The sequence below is a fragment of the Loxodonta africana genome, chromosome 19, assembly GCF_030014295.1.
Source record: "Loxodonta africana isolate mLoxAfr1 chromosome 19, mLoxAfr1.hap2, whole genome shotgun sequence".
Classification (NCBI taxonomy): Eukaryota; Metazoa; Chordata; class Mammalia; order Proboscidea; family Elephantidae; genus Loxodonta; species Loxodonta africana.
The window spans coordinates 12447157-12454680 of record NC_087360.1 but is presented as its reverse complement, the minus strand read 5'-3'; the positions used below and the strand labels follow the sequence as shown (position 1 = coordinate 12454680).

At 46.1% G+C, this 7524-nt stretch overlaps 1 non-coding gene across 1 annotated transcript; it reads left to right on the top strand.

Moving 5' to 3' along the window:
- Window positions 1-4891: 4891 nt before the first annotated feature.
- LOC111753157 (U6 spliceosomal RNA) lies at window positions 4892-4998 on the top strand. The gene has a single exon (XR_002788020.1). It is a non-coding gene; the product is annotated as a U6 spliceosomal RNA (small nuclear RNA).
- Window positions 4999-7524: the final 2526 nt, after the last annotated feature.

The following is a 7524-nucleotide window of genomic DNA, read 5'->3' as shown; positions in this document are numbered from 1 at the left end:
AAAGGAGGGGACATCAATAAAAGAACCTGAACGCCAACGTTCTCTGGCTCCTTCCATAGGCCGTTCCTTTGCCGCCATCTGTTGGTTCTACCGGGAAGTGCATGAGGCTTCTCCAAGATTCTGGGGGGCTGTGGAGCAAACAGGATCCCTAGTGGTGCACTGGTTAAGAGCTCAGGCTGCTAACCAAAAGGCTGGCAGTTCAAATCCACCAGCCGCTCCTTGGAAACCCTATGGGGCAGTTCTGTTCTGTCCTATAGGATCACTGAGTTGAAATCGGCTCCCTGGCAACAGGTTTAGTTTTTGTTTTTTTTTTGGAGCAAACAAGGAGCCCTGGTGGTGCATTGATTAAAGCAGTTCAGCTGCTAACAGAAAGGTTGGATGTTCAAGTCCACCCAGAGCAGCTTCGGATGAAAGGACTGGTGATCTACTTCTGAAAAGTCAGCCACTGAAAACCCTATGGAGCACAGTTCTACGCTGACACACATGGGGTCGCCATGAGTTGGAATTGACTGGATGGCAATTGGTTTGTTTTGTTTTTTGGAGGGTCATTCATTCATCCATTCATCAAATAATTATTGCTGAGACATGGTCTCTGCTCTCATGTGACTTGAATTCCAGTGAAGCAAGTTTTCACGGCCATTCCCTGAAAAGTGAGACACGGAGGGAAACATGAGGTCAAGCAAAATACAGCTGGAATTTGGAGGCAGAGACGTGGGAATGAGTGCTGGCTTGGCCTACTACTGGCTGGGTGTCCTTTGGCCAGGTGGCTTAACTTTTCTGGGCCTCAATTCCTCGTAAAAGTGAAACAGGAATAATGTCTACTGGCAGGCTTGCTGAGAAGAATAAAGAACTGATACGAAGTATCTGCTCAGTCAGTCCTTCCTATCCTCTCCCGCTCTTGGAATTATGTGATGAAATTCTAACAAAGGCAGAGTTTATTTAGGTGGCTTTCTCCCCCTTCTCTGGAATGTTCTGGAAAATTGCTTCCTCACTTCAACTGCAACAATCTCCAGAAATGTAATTCAACCATTATTTACTGAGTAAGGATTTCTGGGTATGGGTTAAAAAGACTCTAAGATGAATAAGCTGAGGTGGGTCGTCTTCCAGCTAGCTGTCCTCTTTTGTGAGTCCTCCTCCTGGTCACATGCTCCCTGAGGGCAGACTCACATGGTTGTGTCAGCTACAGCTGCCATCATTTCCCTACCTCTAGTAATCCTGCCGTGATGGCACTCCCCAAATACACTCCTACCCCTTTCTACTTAGATCCGTTGTTTATACCACATCAAGACTGATGCCTTGAGACCCTCATTGTCTTCATCTTCCAGTGACTCCCACAGCTCTTATCTTGGCTTCCAGGCGCATGCCTGACCTAGCCTCTACCTCTCTCCCCAACCTCACCTTGCCCTAGTCTTCGAGATCAAGCTACATTGGCCAACTCACCATGCTCCTATCCAACTCAAGGTCTTTGCATACGCTGTTGCCTTGGAGCCCTGGTGGCACTGTGGTCAAGAGCTTGGCTGCTAACTAAAAGGTCAGCAATTTGAATCCACCAGCCACTCCTTGGAAACCGTTAGGGGCAGTTCTGCTCTGCCCTATAGGGTCCCTTAGCCCAGGGTTTCTCAACCTCAGTGCTATTGACATTTAGAGATGGATAAATCTTTGTTGTGGGGGGCTGTTCTGTGCATTGTACAATGTAGGATCCCTGGCCTCTACCCACTAGATGCTAGTAGCACCCTCTTCTCCAGTAGTAACAATCAAAAATATCTCTAGACATGGACAAGTGCCCCTGGGGGCTCGGGGGAGATAGCCCTTGGTTTCTGAATGCCATCTTCAACTTTCTCCTTGGTTTCACTTCAGCATGTATATCAATGCCACTTCTTCCACCCACATAGTCTTTCCTAACCTCCCAGACTGAGTTAGGTCATCTGGTTACAGACTGTCACAGTCACTAATACCTCTTCGATTGTAACAGCTAACGCTGGTAACTCAATAACAAATTGTGTCATGAGATGTTTAGTAACTGTGTTTGCTAAGAAAATATAAGGCAAGAAGACAGCCATCTGGTTGAGTTGGTTGTATTCGCCGAACTGTTCAACAGGAGGCCTTGCAAATAGTGCCAGTTGCTGGTGCACTGACTCCAACTCATGGCGACCCCATGTGTGTCCGAGTAGAACTGCACCCCAAAAGGTTTTCAATGACTCCTTTTTTTTTTTTTTTTCAGGAGTAGATTGCCAGGCCTTCCTTCTGAGGTGCTTTTGGGTAGGCTCGAACCTCTAACCTTTCGGTTAGCAGCTGAACGCATTAACCATTCGCACCCAGAGACTCCTTGCAAATAATAGGCAACATACAAAAGCTTTTTGCGTGATCACCTGCTACCGATCAAGGATGCCCTCAAAGTTAGTTTTAGCTAAGTTCCATCTGCTTGAAACTCCTAGGGCAATTGGGACCTTTTTAAGGACCTGTCACACCAGCCGTTCTCTGCTGTCCCCCAAGGCCCCGATGGTCTAAAGCAGAGGTTGACAAACTACAATCTATAGAGCAAATCCAGCCCGCCACCTGTTTTCATCTGGCCTGTGAACAAGAAAGGTTTTTACATTCCTAAATGGTTGGGGGGGGAAAAAAAAGAATAATAATATTTAATGACGTGAAAATTCATGTGATTCAAATTTTAGTGTCCATAAAGTTTTATTGGAATGCAGTCACACCCATTCATTTATGTATTTGTCTAGAGCTGCTTTCACACTACAACGGCAAAGCTGAGTCGTTTAAACAGCGATCTTAAGCCCGCAAATCCAAGAATATTTATTCTCTGACCTTTTGCAGAATAAGCTGGTTGACTCCTTGCCTAAAGGTAGAGGTGGCTACTACACCCTTTTGCAAAATGGAAAACTGTAGTACAAGTCACAAGAAAGTCTGGGGCCAAGTTACTAGTACGTGGAGGAGGCACAAAAGATCGCAGACCAGGGGCCCAGTCACTTACTGATCTCTTCCCAAACCTCTCTAGACTCCCACTGCCAAAGGCATTAAATGAGGATACTATCGTTGTTGGCTGCGAGTCGGGCCCTGACTCTTGGTGACCCCACGCACGATGAAGCAAAACCCCGCCAGATCCTGTCATCCCCAGGATCGGTTGCAGATCAAACCGTTGTGATCCTAGAGTTTTCATTGGCTAATTTTCAGAAGTCGATCATCCGGCCTTTCTTCCTAGTAACATCTTAGTCTGAAAGCTCCTCTGAAACCTGTTCGGCATCATGGCAACTCGCAAACCTCCACTGACAGATGGGTGGTAGCTGTATACAAGGTGCATTGGCCAGGAATGGAACTCAGGTCTCCCACATGGAAGGTGAGAATTCCACCACTGAATCACCAATCATTAGTATCCATCAATGAAGACATTACTCATGATAAAAAGGTTGGTTTGAAACAGAAATGAGCAGCAGCATAGGAAGGTCTTTGGCACATAGTAGGTCCTCAGTAAATAGCCTTTGGTTCGCAAAATGTCACCTCACGAGGGCAGGGATCCCTGGGTCTTGGAGAAAAGATGAAGGCATTTTCGATTTAAAATGACTCAGTCCAAGGTTAAAAAATAACAGACTGTGGGACTCAAAGGCAGGTGAATGGTGGCGGGTCGTGCAGAATCAAGGTACCGTAGATTTTGTTTTTGCTTCTACTCCCTATGAAATAAAAGCGGGATGACTAAAAGCTGCAAGACAAAAGCTGGGGCCTGTGTAGAGAGGCTTGTTTTGTGATTTGCTTTTCTTTAGGCTGAATGAGGGACATGTAGGTGGTTTTTATGCTTTTATAACACTTGTGGCAATTCAGTGCACACAAAAGGGCTGCAATGATTTTTCTCTCTCTCTGTCTTGTTTTCTTTCTTTCTTCCTTCCTTCTCTCCCTCCCTCCCTTTCTCCTTTTCACTCCCTCTGTCTTTCACTCTTGGTTTTTCTCCTCTTTTACTCTCAGTCTCTTTCTTCTCATCTCTTCTCTCTCTTCCTCTCCCTCACTCTCTCTCCTCCTCTCTTTCCCTCTCTCTCTCTTTTCTATTCCACATAACAGCTTTCACTTTGAGGGTCAGCTGAGGAAACTGAGGCTGAGAGAATGGAAGTGATTTGCTCCAGATTCCCCGTGGAACGCATGCCCTAATCACAAAGCTTGGTGCCTCCCCTTCTGTGTCTGTCCCACAGCAATGCCATAGAGCCCAGACTCCCTCTCCGCTTAGGCCTAAACGAGAGTCTTGTTATTTATCATTTTGAAGCCCCAGGATTTGCAAACCCCAAATCCCCACTGAAAATGGAGGCAATTACCCAGATAATTTAGGTAACCTGCAGGGCTGGGCTGTGAGTGTTTTCACATCAGTGTCTGAATTATTGGAGTAATTGTTTCCACGACTACTTCATTGTGCTGTTGAAGAGGGGCCATTCTCCCCTCCTGACAACCTCTGTTTGTTTTGTCCAGGTTGAACAAGGCCTAGTAGCTAAGGGGAGAGCAAGAACAAAACCCCAGTGAGGGAGAGGCGAGCTGGGCAAACCTTAGAGGGCCAAGCCAATTTGTGTTTGAGGTCAATAACCTTTGTGCTTCCATGAAAACCCCATCTACGGAGGCACACTCAACCCCTAGGAATCTCTGCTGATTGAAAACACTCCCAACCTACAATATAGCAAAAGTAGCTATGGCGAGGGTGCGTGCTGCTAAAAAATAAAATGGAGCAAATGAAGGAGAATTAAAAAACAACACACAACACCTGAAAACTGACAATAAAAAAACCAAACCTGTTGCCATCGAGTCCATGCTGACTCTTCGAGACCCCACGCGTTACAGAGTAGAGCTGGTCTGGAGGGCTTTCTTGGCTGGTTTTTGTTTTTCTACTGTTTTAAAAGTCACTGCCACCTGAGCTTGCTTCGGCAGTACATATACTACAATTAGAATGATACAGAGAAGATTAGTGTGGCCGCCGGTGCAAGGATGACACTTAAATCCGTGAATCCTTTCCATGTGTTTAAAAAAAGACAAAAGAACAAGAAAATTCACAGCCACCTGACGAACCCAAGGGCTGGCAAAGGTGTGAAGCGATACTATCACACAGACACAGTTTATGACAGTATAAAATGGTACGATCGAGTTGGAGAAAGGAGCCCTGTTTGCGTAAGTGGTTACACACTTGGCTGCTAACTGGGAGGTTGGTGGTTTAAATCCATCCAATGGCTCTGAGGGAGGAAGACCTGGCAATTGTCTTCCCTAAAGGTCACAACCAAGAAAACCCTGTTTGGCAGTTCTACTCTGTCACACGGGGTCACTAGGAGTCAAAAATCAACTCGACAGCACCTAACAACAATTTTTCTAGGAGCGGATTGCCAGGCTTTTCTTCTGAGGTGCTGCTGGGTGGGTTCAAACTGCCACCTTTCAGTTAGCAGCTGAGCGCAAACCATTTGCGCCACCCAGGGACCTCCGAACTGACAAGGAGTCTCCTGTAATTGCTTAGAAAAAGAGTGTATTTTGGAGTCTGATACTTGTGTTTTTTTCACCTCCAGCTCTTCCAAATTGCTTACGAGCTGCGTGACCAGGAAAAGGCCGAAGCTCCTTGGGGACTTTATTTCCCTCCTCTTAAAACAGGGCTGATAATGATCCTTGCTTTATAGGGTTGTTGGGAGATAATGTAGACAGAGCACAGAGCCAGGGGACTGGCACACAGTAAGCTTGATGCACGCCTGCCATTATTATTATTTATGGGGCCTGGAGTCCCATCTGCTAAAGTGAACACCATCACAGGCATACCCAGACCTACAAGGCAACAACACCAGACCTCCCAGCCCGTTACTTTCCTTGCCGGCACACCATGGTGACAGAGGCAGGCTGGTGCCCTGTGGACACCCAAACAATGGGAAATCCGTGCATTAAAGTTTTATAGACTGTAGTAGCCCAGTTCAAAAGAAACAGGCACAGAAGGGAAGCCAGCGTGTTCAATGATATCAAGGAGAACCAGGAGCCCCTGTGTGCATAAGCTTCTTGCCTCTGTTCCTGTTTATTTATTACTGCTGCTTACGCCAGGCAGAGCAGCAGGGGGCTTGGCAGGCCTACCCTTGGTCAGAGATAAGGAAATGCAAGCCCAGTAGGGCCAGACTTTCATGTCAGGCCTCAAGCAACTTCAAGGTCAGAGAACTCCAGCTTCCAATTAAAACCAGACCAATCTAACAAGCAAAGAAACAAACAAACAAGCAAAAAAAAAACCCAAACCCATTGCTGTTGAGTTGATTCCGACTCATAGTGACACTATAGGACAGAGTACAACTGCCCCACAGGCTTTCCAAGGAGCGCCTGGTGGATTCAATCTGCCAACCTTTTGGTTAGCAGCCTGAGCTCTTAACCACTATGCCACCAGGGTTTCCAGTAAACAAAAGCGAGTATGAAAATGTTGAGTGTGAATAAAAATATATGCAGTGACATGAAAAATGAGACAGGTGGACGGACTGTCTCCAATTGCTCCGTGTCCATGCCAACATTCCACTCTGGACAACCATTTGAAACCAAACTGCACGTTAGATTCACCTGGGGAGCTTCAGAATGACAGAACCAGGGTTTGGGTGACAAGTCCTAGCCTCAGTATTTTTTATAAGCTCCCTGAGTGATTCTAAGGTCCTTAGGTGGTGCAGATGGTTTATACTCGAATACGACTCTGAAGGTTTACTGTTTGAACACACCCAGTGGTGCTGCAGAATAAAGGCCGGGCGGTCTGTTTCCATTAAGGTTACAGCCAAGGAAATCCTATGGAGCTCAGTTCTACCGTGTAACACGTGGGGTCTCCATGAATTGGAATCGATGGCAAGGAGTTTTGGCCAATTCCAAAGAATAGCTAAACCATTTGGGGCTAGTGATAACCCTTCAAAGTTTATGCATAGTCTCAAAAGTCAGTCATTTTTAGGTGTGGTAAAGAAAGCTTATCTTTCCACTTTTTAACTTTTTGAGTCAACTCCAAGAGGCTTCAGTTAAGCCCCAGTGCTAAAATTTAGGTTATTAGGGTTCTTACCTGGGGTCTGACTTCAGTGGATCCCTGATCCCCTGGAATTATATGCAGGGTTTGCTGAAGATGCATAGATATGAGTTTTTTTTTTTTCTGGAGAGTAGGTCAAAGGTTTTTATCAAATTTTCCAGGTAAACGGATAGCTATGCCCTTCCCCTCCAAAGTTTAAAAGTCATCACTCCAAGGTCAAGTCAAAGGAAGCCTAGGCCAGGAAAGAGCTAAATCTCATGTCGGTAAGTCTACTACTGTCCAGCTTCCAAGTCCAACTTCCAAGTCCATGGCCTTATCTTCCTTGGTTCTTCTGGTCTCCATCCACCCTGTTGGTCACGCCTCCTTGAAACCCTTCCTTCCCTTGGTTCCCATGATCCACGGCTCTGGTTCCCCCCTTGCATCTCTGGTCATTTTCCTAGCCAGTGCACCTACCCATTTTTTAAGTCATGAGCCTCTTTGATATATTCATGGAGCCTGCGGGCCCTTTCTTGGATTAATGTTTTTAAATATAGAAAATG